The sequence below is a fragment of the Tarenaya hassleriana genome, unplaced genomic scaffold (assembly GCF_000463585.1).
Source record: "Tarenaya hassleriana unplaced genomic scaffold, ASM46358v1 Cleome229, whole genome shotgun sequence".
NCBI lineage: Eukaryota > Viridiplantae > Streptophyta > Magnoliopsida > Brassicales > Cleomaceae > Tarenaya > Tarenaya hassleriana.
In genome coordinates, this window is record NW_010965619.1 from 36,706 (window position 1) to 43,763 (window position 7,058).

Sequence of the window (7,058 nt, forward strand, 5' to 3'; positions counted from 1 at the left end):
CAGTGATGATTCTGGTTGATGATCCTTTTGTATCGCGATATCATATGTCGAACATAAGGCATGGACAAGCCACCTTATCTGATTCGACTGCTTTCTCGTTAACTAAGTTCGACTGTCTGAAATAGACGACGTTCGTCTATAGTGCGGCCACACATTTCTACAGTCTCGCTCACACGAGGGGCCCAGCGATATCTCTCTCTTTTACGAGAGGTACAAATTCCGTCTTGACTATCTACAATCCAGTACATGATTCGTTTCGTACCTGATACACACCTTTATAATCCTCCTGTTACGCAGGACGTTTGACGTAATCAAAGCACGCAACTCCTCATGTTGGATTCCGTAGATATCTTAGGTCTTAGGATCCAATCATGGAACCGTCATATGAGATTCAAGTCATGACGCTAGTCCATGTGACAATCTCATGCGGGTCATTCCAGTATTCCGTTCTCCAACGAATACCTATGATCGTGATCGTATCCAATACCTATGATCATCTATGTGATCATCAATCACACATCATACTAGTCTTATTATGTCGTTATTCCCATAACGACATAAGACTAGGGAGTTTAGTATCATTCATAATGATACATGGATTTCATAACAGATCTAGCATGCAAGAACATGTAATGAATAAAATACTCTCATAAAACCACATAGAAAGTATCAATACATCGAATGTATCTGAACAAAGCTCATAATCAGTACATCATGGAGCACTAAACCAACACTTCATCGATATGGTGTTAAGATACTCTTTGGAGTCAATTTCTGGTCGCTTCATAAAGGTCTCTTGCCAGTGGGAGACGATTTTAGCATTTTTGTTAGACTGGGACTCGCGTAGTGATTGCATATAGTTCAAGAAGTCCTTTTGTCCCAGCAAAAACCGAACAAGTAAGGATTTTATCTCAGAATCTATCTCCTGCTTAGTTGCGGACGATGGAGGGACATATGCTTCCTGGAGTGATCCTTCAAAATGATAATATGTCTCATTGCCCTTATCGTAGTGATACGAAGGTATAGACTGATAAGTCTGGAACTGATAGGATCCTTGATTCTGGTGGTAGTTGAAATCCCACTACGAAACATCTAAAGTGTATGCATCATAAGAGAGATCGAGATGTCTAGCGCATTTCACTCGGTTTTACACATTTGTAGACATTCTAGGGCATGTTTGGCTTCGATATGGGATGGTTGTGTTCTTTGGTGTTTAAATAGGTTTTCATGCATAAAAGAGCAAAAGGAGTGGAAAGCTCTTCTCAAAGATCATCGTCTGATTCGATTGGTGTCGTGCAGATGTGTGAATAAGCCTTCCAGTGTACTTTATCGTAGTATCTATGATCGTGAGAATCTTGCCGGAAGTTTCTAGTTGGATCTCTTCAAGTTGGAATATCTTAGGAAGAGAAGAAAGGTGATGTAAATGGATCGCCAAACGGTTACTTCTTCTACCCTCGAGGTAAAGACGCATGCTTGTGACTAGCCTCCTGAAACAAGAAAAGTATCAAATTTTGAGAAGAATGCAAGAATATACAACCCAAATGCATGCCTATGCTTTATATTGTCCACTCTGAGCTACAGAGTAATCAGGTACATTCAGTTCTTAGAACGCGAAAAAATTAAGATAAACGAAACCATACCAGAGTGGTATTCACATATAGCTTTGGTCCCATGAAAGTAAACTGTAGTGATGAAGAAATTTGTTGTTTCCTTTGTGGCCCAAGAGGAACTTTACTAAATACCAGCGCCCACTGCCTCGGAAGCTGAAACTCTAAAAATTGATGTAGCTCTTCAATCCATGGTTTATCTACAAGAAAAGCAATCAAAGGATAAACATTTGCAGGGATACAATATAGCGCATGAGAAATATAAAAAAAAAAAATGAATTGGAGTGAACATAACTCTCTCCATGAGACAAGGTAAACTCAGAGAACAGAAGTCAAAGAGAACACAAATAATAAAAAAAGTTTTCTGCATATGTAATGTGATCCTCTAAGCCCATATTGTCTCTCAAGTTTTGACAAAACAAAATCAATTTCTTATAACTTAGAATCAGTAATTCAGATTATTTTCTGTCCTAAGCCTACATATCTGTTAGATCTTAGATATAATTATAGATACGTAATACCAATTGTATTTCAATCAAAGAAGAAATACAATCACCAAGAGGCATAACTCTCTTTTCCCCACATAAGATTCAAGTTCTCGGATAAAAATCCCCCTAGGAAAATGAAAATTATTTATGGACCTGCCCCACTAACGATCATGATGAAGTGGCATCCTCTGCAACAAATTCCCCCAACATGTACAAGGAATGTGCTAACAGAATAGCCTAGGTAAAATATTCTTCTGTCAGTGACAATCCCCTGTGGCTTCCCCCATGTCATTCCCCTGCTCCTCCTGTCCGCTTGTCATGGGCCCTTCTCCCAGGTTGTGGGTCGTCCTTGCTGCTCTAGCCTTTTTCCTTTTCCTCACGTACACCTGCAGTGGTTTATCAATACTCCCCGCAAAGAGCTTCAGCTTGTCCCCAAGCTGGAATTGGGGAAACTGTTCCACGAGCAATTCTGCTTGTTCCCAGGAAGCGTCGTGGCGTGGCAAATCAACCCAATCGATCAGCACCTCCAAGAACCCCTCAGCATTGTAACGCATGTCGCGTGTAGCAGCTGGTTCCATGGCGACTGTCATGTCAGTAGAGAGAGTTTTTGGCAACGACGTTGGTAGCAAAACAGTCCCTTGAGCTGGTTTCAGTTGAGATATATGTTAAAAAATATATGTGGGTCTGGATACAGCGAGATAACAATGAAATTGAAATAAAAACGAAAGAACCGGATATGATCCTCTAGGCGTGATTTCACTTTCCTAAAACGTTATTCCCTCCCCAACGAGCAAAGGAGAATCCCGAGAATACGTTTAGAGATAAGCAACGATTGATTTACTCGTCAAACGTTGTCCGAAACAGAATAACCCACGAATGAGAATGAACAAGAAAAGTTGGAGAAGAGTTTGCAAAATTCTTCACCAAAATGGCTCCCAAATCTCTCAAAAATCAATAAGATTTCGTCTCTTCTGTGTTCAGACGTCTAGGAATGTTTTTAACACTCCAAAAGTCAAAAGGTGCAAAGGTATCGAAAGTTTTTTCCGAACGGTCACGATTTTTCGTTCATTTTGAACAGCTCAAAAAAATCATACGGGTCGCTCATTTTTCCGAGCGGTCGCTCATTGTCTCCAGTTTTGTTCATTAGAGAAAATGAGCTACCCGCTCATTTTCCCGAGCGGTCACTCATTTTCCCCAGTTTTGTTCATCAGAGAAAATGAGCTATCCGCTCATTTTCCCGAGCAGTCGCTCATTTTTCCCAGTTTTGTTCATCAGAGAAAATGAGTTACCCGCTCATTTTTTCCAGTTTTATTCATCAGAGAAAATGAGCTACCTGCTCATTTTTCCGAGCGGTCGCTCATTTTTCCGAGCAGTCGCTCATTTTTTCCAGTTTTCTTCATCAGGAAAAACGAGCTACCTACAATATCTTCCGACTAATCCTTAACACAACCAATTCACGACACGTCTTTTACAAGCATTTTACTCCTCCACCATACTTGTAATACACGTCAAACATGAATCCTTTGAGAGATTTTAAAGTTCACCAATCTACTCTAAAATAACTAACAATCCTCCAACATTTTAGAGTAGGTTGTCTATGGAAACCAAGCGACAATCCGTCATCCTCACAACTTTGTGCATAAATGAAAGTATCTTTCGATTGAACTTCCACTTAGTGTAACGTACAACAACAAACTCGAATTACATAGGTGTCGAAACGATTGAACCTAATAATCCTAATTGAGCTATCGAGTACAAAACACACACAAAGTCACTACAAGTTTTTCTGCAATCCTTGACACTATAACAACCATGTGTCCATATCCATTCACAAGCACACGGATGTTGAGCCACCAACATCTTGAAGCGGCCTCACTTCATTCTTGTATAGTGAATCCTTTATGATATCATGCCCTGCAACTATGCACTTTGTCAAAGGACTCATTAAGTAAAACATCCTCTTTACATTGCATAACCTAGATGCTTACCTCGGGATGTGTAGTCGTGAAGCATCTACAATCACATAGTAAAGGATTTAACTCATTGAACTCAAGGTCTAGCATTGTACTAGACGTTGAGTTGAGATTCCTTTACTTGCAATTCATAAAACCGGCTCTAGTCCCATCCCTTGCGACATTTTGTGTACCACATCCCTTGGCAAGCTTTTTGTGAAAGCATCCGCCAAATTTTGTTTGGTCCGCACAAAATCCACCATTATGGCCCCGTCTTTAATCAGACCATTCACTAGCTATGTCTTAAACTGATGTGTCTAGACTTTCCATTATAAACATGGCTATATGCCTTAGCCAATATCGCAGCACTATCACAATGTATTGCAATAGGCGATACCGGTTTAGGCCATAACGGTATTTCGAATACCAAATTCCTTAGCCATTTTGCTTCTTTCCCAGCAGTCGCTAAGACGATAAATTTCGACGCCATGGTCGAGTCCGAAATGCAAGTTTTTTTCTTGGAAGCCCAAAAAATCGCCGCTCCACCTCAAAGGTAAAGCCATCCACTCACCGAGGCATAATTCTCTTCACTAGAGTTCCAACTCGCATCAGTATATCCTTCTAACACCGAAGGTTAACCCGAGTAGCGTAGACTATAATTAATTGTCTTTTTCAAGTACCGAAGTACTCTCCGTACAGCATTCTGATGATGTACGCTTGGGTTACTCGTGTATCTACTCAACTTCCCTATCACATATGCTATGTCGGGTCGAGTACTAATCATAGCATACATCAAACAACCAATGAGACTAGCGTACTCAAGTTGAGCTACTGGTTCCCCACTATTAGGTGCAAACTTAGCGCTACAATCCATCGGAGTAGAATCCGGAGGGCTTTCAAACATATCAAATCGTTTTAACACTTTCTCTACATAATGTGATTGAGATAGTGTTATCGAACCTTGATCCCGTTTTATCCTAATACCTAGAATAACGTCAGCCTCACCTAAGTCTTTCATCGAAAACTTCGATGACAAGAAGTTTTTGGTCTTCTTGACTTGCTCTAATTCTGTACCGAATATGAGCATGTCATCCACGTATAAGCAAATGATAACTCCATGACCGTTATCATCAAACTTGATATATACACACTTGTCTGATTGATCCAGACGAAATCCGTTAGCCAAAACGACCTCATCAAACTTTTGATGCCATTGTTTGGGTGCTTATTTCAACCCATACAATGATTTGACTAACTTGCACACCTTGTGTGCTTGTCTCGATAGGATAAAACCTTCCGGTTGCTTCATATACACCTCCTCTTCTAGACCACCATTCAAGAATGTCGTTTTGACATCCATTTGGTGGATCACAAGATTGTTTATCGCTGCAAGCGCGATCAACAATCTTATCGTAGCTATTCTAGCTACCGGTACATACGTATCAAAGAAATCAATACCTTCTTTTTATCTAAAGCCTTGAGCTACTAGACGAGCCTTGAACTTATCGATAGTTCCATCGACTCTCATCTTCTTTTTGAATATCCACTTGCAACCAATCGGTTTACAACCTGGAGGAAGATCTACTAAGACCCAAGTGTTGTTGTTCATGATGGAGTCCATCTCATCATTTATCGCTTTTTTCCAGAATGCGACATCCTGCGATCTCATCGCTTCATCAAAAGTCCTAGGGTCTCCCTCGATATTGTAAACATAAGCGAGTTGAGTCATGATCGACTCATTAGTACCTTCTACTAGGTACATGTGAAAGTCTGGACCAAAGGTTTTTTCTTTCCTTATACGCTTACCTCTACGAGGTTCATGTTGTCCATAATCGTTATCGACTACTCGATCACTTGAACTCGGTATAGCTCGAGGTTGTCTTTCAACCGAAGAAAAGCGACTCTCGTCAAACAATGCATCCCTCGACTCTATAACCGTATGAACGGCTATATAGTCGTTCTATTCTATAACATAGAACTTATAGGCCTTGCTATGAGAAGCATAACCTATAAAGATACACTCGATTCCTCGTTCACCCAAAGTTTTTCGCTTGGGTTCCGGCACTTTAACTATTGCCCGACAACCCCAAATCCGAAAATAATTCAGATTTGGTTTTCGCTTATACCATAGCTCATATGGGGTTATTTTATTCTTTTTCGAGGGAACTCGATTAAGAATGTAGCAAGTCGTTAACAGGCTTCTCCCCAAAAACCCTCGCTTAATCCCGAGAAAGAAAGCATGGAGTTTACCATTTCTTTCAACACCCTATTCTTTCTTTCCGCTACACCGTTTTGTTGCAGTATATACGGAGCGGTCGTCTCATGAATCACGCCTATTGATTCAAAGTACGCCGGATCATAATACTGTTGGGTTTCCTGAGATCTCATAAGCGAATCCTATTCCTAAGAGATCAGTTCTAAGGTTTGCGCAGCGGATGTAAAACAAAAGTTTTGATAAAACCCTAAAACCTATCATGCATGATCTTGTAGAAACGATAGAACACTTACCTCAATCGATCCGGGGCCTGTATCAATTGATATGTTCGTCCGATCACTGTAGGCAAGAAGAATACCTTGCCCTCTACACGTATCCACACCTCGGGATGGATTCCAACCTTTGGAACTTGTCTGCTAGGAATCGAATCTTCTATTCGATGATGTGCTTTTAGAAAAACGAGACTTAGATCACTTCTTCAACCCTCTAGACTCTCCAAAAAGGTCTGAAGAAGTTCTCTCTTTACGGCCCCTTAGTGTTAGGGTTATTAATCTCCTCTTATTCAAGTGATTAACCCTAATTCCAGATTTTAAATTAAATCTGAAACCCAGACCGAACGGACTGCTTAGTAGTCCGTTCGGTCTGGACACTTGGTCCGTTCGAACGAGTCATATAACTAGGTCCGTTCGGTCTGACGGGTCAGTCCGTTCGGACTGGACTCTCTAGTCCGTTCGGTCCAACAATTTGGTCCGTTCGGACTAGATGCTCCGGTCATTCGATATAGCAGTATAACCCG

General features: G+C 40.8%; 1 pseudogene; it reads right to left on the reverse strand.

Moving 5' to 3' along the window:
* Nucleotides 1-1,262: 1,262 nt before the first annotated feature.
* Nucleotides 1,263-7,058, reverse strand: part of LOC104815206 — an 84,985-nt pseudogene continuing 79,189 nt past the window's right edge.